This window comes from Pteropus medius, unplaced genomic scaffold, assembly GCF_902729225.1.
Source record: "Pteropus medius unplaced genomic scaffold, Ma_sr-lr_union100, whole genome shotgun sequence".
Taxonomy (NCBI): Eukaryota; Metazoa; Chordata; class Mammalia; order Chiroptera; family Pteropodidae; genus Pteropus; species Pteropus medius.
This window is the reverse complement of record NW_024346667.1, coordinates 9,311,613-9,321,202: the sequence shown is the minus strand read 5'-3', so window position 1 is coordinate 9,321,202 and position 9,590 is coordinate 9,311,613. Positions and strand designations below refer to the sequence as shown.

At 43.0% G+C, this 9,590-nt stretch overlaps 1 protein-coding gene and 1 long non-coding RNA gene across 2 annotated transcripts in view; one reads left to right on the top strand and one right to left on the bottom strand.

Moving 5' to 3' along the window:
• NR3C2 (nuclear receptor subfamily 3 group C member 2) overlaps positions 1-9,590 on the bottom strand; it is a 300,382-nt gene that overhangs the window by 4,800 nt on the left and 285,992 nt on the right.
• Positions 890-6,032, top strand: LOC120613309 (uncharacterized). The gene is made up of 3 exons (XR_005655665.1): positions 890-1,868; positions 2,094-2,168; positions 3,245-6,032. It is a non-coding gene; the product is annotated as an uncharacterized LOC120613309 (long non-coding RNA).

Sequence of the window (9,590 nt, the reverse complement as noted above, 5' to 3'; positions counted from 1 at the left end):
AAGTGACAGAACTTTGTTCTCTGCCTTTCCAGGAGATTCTTAAAATAGAAATGGGATGGCAACTTTCTTAATTTTTTTTTTTTTCAGTGGCAGGCCAGTGGCCGCGAAAGCTAAAAGCCATGCTGGGCCTGCTCTCCTAACGTGGTGGCATAAATGAGTCAGCAGTGCCGACTGGGGGCCATGCCCTTTGAGCGGGTGGAGACAGCAGAGTCCTGAGGACCACAGCCATGCGGCCTGGGATGAGAGCGAGTGTGGGATCACTCACCAGGTGTAGAGCAGTGGGAAGCTTGTTACCCGGACAACTGACATCTGAACAAGCTACTGCGCAGGGCCACTTAGAGATTATATTTGTAAGTAGGAGACAGCAGTGCCAGTTGTATGCGATCGGAGATGTAGAGCAGAGTAAATCAGTCCCTCTGGGACAGCATGCACGGGAGCACCCCTGTGAGACTATTAATTAATGGGGAAAGGGCCCAGGCCATCTCAGTGCCTCTGTCCCTGTCTGTAACATCTGCTGATGTGTTTTCAGCTGAGCATTGCCTAGGAGATGCTGAGAAAACCAGAAGGGAGAGAGGCCAGTGGCTTAGCTGTTTCTCCTTGCAGGTTGGCTGGGGACAAGTGTCCCAGACACTACTCACTAATGCATATTAACCTGGGGCTGGCATTTCCCGCCCACCTCTGTTCTATGTTCCACAGACTGAGAAAGCAGCTTGTTTCCAGTCATGAGCTGGTACCCAGAGCTTCTGTTTACAGTAAGTGCCTTGGCCAGCAGCAGAGATGGGGGCATGGCAGGGCGGGCGTGAGGGGGTGGCCTGGCAGCTCCAGGCGGGGCATTTGACCCTGTGAACACTTGAGGGGAGGATCTCAGTCTTGGGGTGGCCAGGATTCTTGAGGGCTGGAAGCTCAGGGAACCTTGGCAGCTATGAGAAGGCAGTGGCTGCTTCCAAAGGCTGCCAGGTCCACCCTGCCCCGGGACAAGGCTGTAAACCTTTTCAGGACTCAGCTGCGCCAATGCCTGCAGTTGGTGAGGTCAATATCCAAGCCAGGTGCCCCCAGTCACTGGTTGAGAACGTGGGCCATTCTGGTCCAGGCTGCAGGTTCGCTGACCCTTAGAGCCCTCCCACCACCCTCTCCAGCCCTGACCTGCCACAGCCAGTGGGCCAGGACCCATGATCCCTGGCCCTTCCTTAGCAGATGTTTGAGGTGGGGTAGTGCTGCAGTATGGGGACACCAAGGAGGCACAAGGAGGTGACTACGCCCTGAAAGCTGGGCCAGAGTCACATACTAAACAGCTGGGCTGGCAGAGATGTTGACCAGCGAGTGGACATTGGTTTGTGTGCCAAACTTCTGTGTCTAAAGTCATGCTACACATATGCACAGACACATGTTGGGGGGAGGGCACAGCAGGCGGGGCCCCTGCCCGAGCCCAGAGACGCCAGGAAACAAGGCTACAAATAGGCACAGTACATATGCCCTCACCAGATGCTGTCCCCAAGCCCTGCAGGGTAAGGCTGGCCACTTCCCCCAGTAGAGAGAGTCAGTGGAGATGGGCCAGGCTGTAGTCACACCCTGGAAGGTGGTGCTAGATGGTGGCTATGCATCACTAAATGACCACAGATAGTTTCTAGTTAGACCCCCCCAATTACTATTCCCCCTGCAAAATTGGGGAAGAGCTGAGTTCATCAGCACCTGACACGGTTCTAGTGTGTGTGGTGGGGAGAAACCAGGCCTTCTCAAAGACCACCTTTTAAATCACTTCAGGACAACTCTGTATGGACAGCCCTCCAGGAATATTCCAGAAGTTTCTCTGGACACTAACTTGGCATGGAATGAGTTTTCAGAACTGTCACTCATTCTCTTCAGATGATGTGAGTACCAGCTTTCACTGCACGTCTCCCCGCCCACTCCCTACAGTCGCTCCCCTGGCCCCAGGCCTCCATGGAAGGAACCTAGTCTGAGAATCCTTCCTCTCTGAACTCACAGATGCCCTATTTTGTCTTTCTCATTTACTTGTCAATTAGCCAAAGAGCCAGGGGGCACCATTTTACCCTGTGGTTCACATCCCTCACCTCTGTAACCTTTCACATTTGTAGCTCCTTGAAGACAGGAACTGCCTGTGCCACCAGCATTCAGGAGAGGCCCCACCCTGCCATGTCTGAGCAGCCCTGGTAAGGAGCTGAGGCTCTTCCAAACTCATAAGTACCCAGGAATAACATTTAAACAGTATTTTTTTCAGGGTAGCATGTTGCTAGTTTTAAATACAAACGCAAAGCTAACCTTTTTCACCCTTTTCTGTCCTTCTGATTTCCTTTAACTTAGGTTGGGTTTTAAGGTGACTTCATATGCATATCATGCCACGGGTGCCATGAGCCCCATCCCTCTTCTCAGGGGAGTAGGAGGGTTACAATGACAAAAGCTCTATGCTGTTTGCCTCAATTGCAACAAGAGAAATGGCCTGACCTGCCATCTCAATATCGATTCCCACTGGTAATACCAAGCTGGATGGAGAAGCAAGAATCCTAATTATAATCAGTAACAAGAGTTCAATATTATTAGGAGTCAGAGAAAGTCTCGTGCAATGACTTTTTATTCTGTACAAAATGCATCTGGCAGGGTCACGGAAGTTTAGCTGGACACTTAGCATGAGTTATGCAGCCTGACGGGCCACAGCTGTCAGGGTGGCAGAGGAGCCTGGCAAGGTCACAGTGACTGAAGTCACCGTGGCACAGCCACTGAGTGGTGCCAGACGCCCTGGGGTAGGGCCTCACACAGCAAGCTCATGCTAAGTTATCTGCTGACTCTGGAACTCTCACCTAATTCGGATCTAGCTTTTGTCTGAAATAAGCATCGGGGGGAGGGCACGAGGCTTTATTTTTAAAGATCAGAATTTTAGCCAACTATATTGATGGGGTTAGGGGCAAAGATAAGAGCTCCAACCCTAAATACAGTGATAGAAACTACCAGTGACTGCGTGTTCCAGGAGCTCCTGCAGTCGCATCATGAACACTACAAAGTGCCGTACGGTGCACTTCCTTCAGAGCCCCTCACAAACCAGGGTGGGAGACACCTGTGCAAGTGGGGACTCCTGCTTTTTTATGGCTGGTGATTTCTCAATAAGACACAACAGTAACATGCTGTAAAAGAGCTCCCAATGTAGTAGCATTTATTTCTACACACAGAAGTAAATATAACCTTTAACAAGGTGATACCCTTATTTACTTGTGGATTCCTTTTGAAAATGCAGGTCTCACTGCTCTGCTGAGCTTGAGAGTCTAGAAGGCCTCCTAGATGTGACCAAGAGAAAAAGGATCGGCGAGACCCCCCTGAGAAGCGACAGAAGCGTAAGATGGCTCCTCCTTTTTGTCTCTCCCTTTTTAAGAGTTAGACATCCATCCATGAACAAATAGGAGCTGTGGGCGCCAGCACTGTACGCCAAAGGACTTGGGAAGAGTCTTCCCCACCTGTGGATCCAGCTAAGCAGCGAACTTGCCCCAACCCCTCTGACCAAAGTCAGGGGAAAACACCTGGAGAGTGCTGATCTGGGCAGACACCCACAGACAAAAGAGAAATTGAATAGGTCCAGTCTTCCCAAGGGGAAATTCTAGCATGCGATCGGACCAACCCCTCCCCGCCAAAACGAGTTTGAATGCAGCGGAGATGGTAAGAACTTGACCAGCACCCCACACACAACAGTGCACAGGGCTGAACTATCTCATAGGGCGGTGATGTCCCCTATGGAGGAGAGGGGGAGAGCAGTAATGAGTACCTGCCTGCCTACCCCAGTGGTGCAGGTAGAGAAGCCCCTTTCCAGCAGTACCAGGATACTGAGGTAGGACCTCCAGGACTGGGAGGAGGAAGGAGATTTATATTCTGCTGCTTCCCTAAAGAGCATTAAAGGAACAAAGTTCCTGCTTGGGAGCACCATACCTGGGGATACTGGGTCCACAGACACCCCAAGTGCGAAATCCATACCTCTCCCCAGTCTGGCTCTTGGTGTGCATTTTCAAGTCTGGAGGCAAGGGCAAGGCCCAATAGGGACTGCCCTCAGCGAACGGGGTCTGGGAGAAACCACTAACTGAAGCTATAGCGCCACCTTCTGGAAAACGAGAGGCTTCCGGCAGCCAGCCAGGAGTGCTAAGAACCACAGAGGACGTAAACACTTAGGAATCCTGCCACAAGAGGGAGCCATGCAAGAGTAACAGCAGTAGCCATTCAAAGGCAGAAAACCCCTCTATGCAACATCAGCACCAATGAACAGAATACTCATTTGAGACAACGTGCAAAGATTTAAGGAGGTATCTGCTACTTGAAATGAGAAAGCAATACAATACTACAATGAATGTTATCAAGGAAACATGTCATCAAAAAATGATAATCTAACAAACAACCAAGTACAAAGGCATGCAATTTTGTGATCTTGCTGATAAAGAATCCAAAAATCCCAGTTTTGAAGAAACTCAGCTAAAAGAAAACTCCAATTCATGAAAAAATAGGATCAATGAAATATTTACCAATAAGATAAGAACCAAGGAGAAATTATGGCGCTGAAAACTAGTGAAATCAAAAATGTAATAGAGAGCATGTGAAATAGAGTAGAGCGAGTGGAACACAGAATAAGTGAGTTAGAGGGTAGGAAGTGTGAAGTAACCCAGTTACAGGAGAACAAAGAAAGCCTACATGATCTATGTGATTTCATTCGAGGAACAAGTATGAGAATAATTGGAATTCCAGAAGAAGAAGGGGGAGGGTAGAATATTAATAGCCGAGAACATCCCAAACTTGGGGAGAGAACTAACTGAATATCCAAGTTCAAAGCTAGTAGATCGCCCTATTATCTCAATGCACAAAGACCTTATCCAAAATACATTATAATGAAACTGTCAAAATTGAAAGAATTCTAAAAGCAGTCGGAAGATGATAGCTTAATGTGGGTTCCTTTGTAGGTTATCAGTGGTTTTCTCAGCAAAACCCCTATAAGCCAGGAGAGAGTAGAATTAGATATTCCAAGTGTTGAAAGAAAAAAATTGCCAGCTAAGAATACTGTCTGGCAAAGTTATCTTTCAGCTATGAAGGAGAAACACTTTTCTTAAAAGTGAAGATAATTCATCACTACTAGACCTGCCTCAGAAGAAATGCTGAAAGGAGTTCTTCAAGCTGAAATGAACAGAGGCTAATCAGTGATGAAAAAACTCCCAACACAGAAAACCCCAGGACCAGATGGCTTCACTGGTGAATTCTACCAAACATTTAAAGGAGAATTAACGTCAGTCCTTCTCAAACTCTTTCAAAAACCTGAAGAGGGAACATGTCCAAACTCATCATATGAGGCCAGCATCACTCTAATACTAAAGCCAGATAAAGCACAAGAAAAGAAAAAAAAAAAAAAACAGGCCAATATACCTAATGGATAAAGATACAGAAATGCTCAACAAAATAGTAGCAAACCAAATTCAACACTTCATTAAAAGGATTATACATCATGACCACACAGGATTTATCTTTGAGATGGAAGGATTTTTCAAAATATGTAAATCAGTAAATGTGATAAACAGTAATAGATAAAAACCACATAATCATCTTAATAGATAACAGAAAAAGCATTTGACAAAATACGACATCCTTTCATGATAAAAACAAATTTGGATATGAAAGGAATATACCTCAACACAATAAAGGCCATAGATGACAAACCCACAGCTAACATTTTACTCAATGGTGAAAAATTGCAAGTTTCCTCAATGATCGGGAACAAAGCAAGAGTGTTCACTCTCATCACTCCTATTCCACATAGTACTAGAAGTCCGAGCTAAAGCAATTAGGAAAGACAAAAATAAACAAAAGGCATCTAAATTGGAAAGGAAACAAAATTGTCATTATTTACACATGATATTATGTATAGAAAATCCTAAAAACTCAACCCCCAAATTATTGGGTTAATCAATGAATCAGTAAGTTCTAGGATTAAAATCAACATACAGAAATGTTACATTTCTGTATACTAACAACTAAACATCAAAAAAAAAAAAAAGAAATGGAATTATCCCATTCAAAATAGCAATAAAACACTTAAGACAGGATTTAACCAGGGAAGTAAAAGATTGGTACAATGAAAACTGTAAGACTAAGAAATTGAAGACACATGTTCATAGATCCAGAAGACTTAATATTCTTAAAATATCCATAGTACCCAAATGCCATCTACAGATTCTACACAATCACTATCAAAATTCCAATATATTTTTTCATGGAAATAAATAGAAAAATACAATCCTAAAATTTGTATGGAGCCACAAAGACTCCAGATAGCCAAAGAAATAAATCATGGGGAAGAAGAACAAAGCTCTAGGCATCACACTTCATTACAAAATAGCATAAAAATAGACACAGACCAAAGGAACCCAGAAATAAACACCTGCATTTATGGTCATCTAATATTTGACAAGGGAGCTAAGAACACTCAATGGGGAAAAAGTCTCTTCAACAAATGATAATGAGAAAACTGGATAACCACCTGCAGAAAAATGAAATCTGTCCCGTCTTACACCACTCACAAAAATTAACTTGAAATGGATTAAAGACTAAACATAATATCTGATACCATAAAACTCCTAGGAAAAAACATACAAAAGAATTCCTTGACATTGGTCTCAGCAATGATTTTTTAAATATGATAGCCAAAGCATAAGCAACAAAAGCAAAATTCAACTAGTGAGACTCAGTATCTAGAATATATAATGAACTCATATACTTCAATAACAACAACAAAATAACCCAATTAAAAAATAGGCAGAGGAACTAAACAGACATTTTTCCAAAGACAAACATATGGTCAACAGGTACATGAAAAGATGCTCAGCACCAATCATCAGCAAAACACACCCACAAAGAGCTATCACTTCCTACCTGTTAGAATGGCTGCCATCAAGAATATAATAAGTGTTGACAAGGCTGTGGAGAAAAGGGAACCCATGTGCACTGCACTGCTGGGGGGACTACCAACTGGTACAGCCACTATGGAAAACAGTATGGAAGTTCCTCGAAAAATTAAAAATTAAAAAAAAATTAAAAATCCTGGATCTATATTCAAAGTAAATGAAAACAGGACATCAAAGAGATATATGTACTCCCATGTGGTACATGTATACAATGGGATATTATTCAGCCAAGAGAAAAAGGAACTCCTACCATTTGCGACAACAATGTGAGGGCATTACGCTAAGTGAGATAAGTCAGAGAGAGAAAGACCAGTATTGTAATGGTATCACTTATATATGGAATCTGGAAAAGCCAAATTCATAAAAACAGTAGAATGGTGGTTACCAGGGGCTGGGGCGTGGGGGGGGGTGGGAGAATTGGGATGATGTTGTTTGAGAATATAAGCTTACAAACCAAGAGATAAGTCCTAGAGATCTAATGCGCATCACTGTGATTACAGACAAAAAGACTATTATAAACTTCAAAGTTGCTAAGAGACTAGATCTTAATGGTTCCCACTACATAAAAAAAATGACCGTTATGTGATGTGTGATAGAGATGTTAGCTAATGGTGGTTTTCATATGCAACATAAATGTATCAAAGTGACATGTTGTATACCTTAAACTCACACAATATTATATGTCAAATATATCTCAATAAAAAAAGGTACCATTGGAAAATATCTAAGAGTGGTTTTTAAATACTCATCAGAAGGCATTTCACACCCCAAAGCTTATTAACAGGAGAGCTCATGAGTGTAAGCTAAATTCTAAGCCTATACAAGGCATTTGGGGAATTTAGCAAAGATGATCTGGGGCTCTGAGATAGCACTGGAAGCAAAGATGCCATCTGGAAGGAGGCTCCTCTGTGGATTACCCCTTTTAAAAGGCTGCATTCCTCTGCAAGGGACAGTCTGCATCTGGATTTAAGAGTATCCCTGAAGCAGGAGAGAAGCCTCAATAGAGCTCTGCCTGCACATTCTAGGTAAGGGGAACCCTAGTGAGGGTAGCCAAAGCCAGGGCTCCAGGCCAGAAATACTTGTGGCTCTGCTTCCTGAGAGGCAGGTGGGGTGGTCCTGTGGGTCTGATAGGGCTGCATCTGGAGTCCAGGCTGGTGCAGGCTTGAGCAGTCTGGGCCAGACCAGGCGCCCAATAATGGGCTGGCTGCTGGGGTGGCAAGTAGGTGCTGCTCAACATCTCGAGAAAAACATCTCGAGAAAAACCATTTCTTAAAACTCACCCCCATCCATTATGAGTATCAGCTGAGGTCACATTTTAATCTGTTTGTCATTATTGTTATAATAAATTAAAAGCTAACCATTGATCTCTGGCCAGTGATGAATATTAAATCTTCAAAATGTGTTTTAGATGCTGTGCTAAGCAAGATGAGTTCAATTTCCTTCTAATTTTTTTGTGTTTAAAGTTATTTAATTTCCACCCTATTTAAGTTTCCTTGTATTATAAGCCTTGTTCTAGATTGCAGCTCCGCCTTCTTCTGAATAAGGTCTATTGTACACGGGAAAAACACAAAGAAAAATGACACAATGGAAAAGGAAAAAGTAGAGCTTCAAGATAAAGAGATAATTAGAACATTGCTGAACAAAGGAATTCTAATGAAAGGGTTGTTTTAAAATGTATTGGCACGCTACTGTATATAGAAGTATGAACTTTTCCTAATTTTGTTTTCAATATTTCCTAGTTCTTGCAAATGTACACTATGCTGAGCAATGTAAAAATCTAAACCAATTCATATTTATAAGTTACCAACTTTAATATCAGGTTCAATCAAGATTAAGCAGTTAAATCTTTATTTCAGTCTATAAAAGAAAAGGAACACTAAGCAATAGACACCACTAGCCAAGGGCAGCCTCTTCTGATCCAAGTACCTTACACCTGAGACCAATGATGTCATTAAATGAAATCAGGAGTCACCTGCAGGCTCAATCTGGCCTAATAACTGGTTTTGTAAGTTTTGTACATTTTGAAATGGTTGAAAAAAAAAAAACTAAAAGAACATTTGTGACATGTGGAAATCACATGAAATAGTTTTACTGGGACATAGCCATGTTCATTCAGATATTATCTGTGGCTGCTTTCAGGGTACAATGCCAGAGCCGAGAAGTTGTGTGTTTCCTACCTGTCCTTTTACGCTCCTGGCTCCTGAATGAGAAGCCATTCCAAGGATTTAGTGACAGCTTATGGGAGAAAAGGTTTTGTTAAAATATATAAATTGAGTATAAGATGTCTCCTGATTTCAGAAATATTAAAAGTGGGGGGAAAAAGTCTGAATCGAGATATGGTGGTACCTAGCTCTGGCTCCAAATATACAGATTCACTGAACTTTTAGGAAATGCTTTAGAAAGACCCCTTGTACACAAAGGGATTGAACAGGATAACAAAAGGCACTGTCTAGCTTATAGGACTTAGAATCTATCACTCAAACAGAGAATCACCATGACTCATCTTCCATTTTTGACTGTTCTTTCAGGAGTCACTTCCCTCTGAACCTATAGTCCCTGCAGGTTACAAACATTTACAGGTGATTCTCATTCGTAGTCCTAGGGAAAATACAGGGTTAGGTTCCCATGAGCCACTGGTCACAATATTTTCATTAA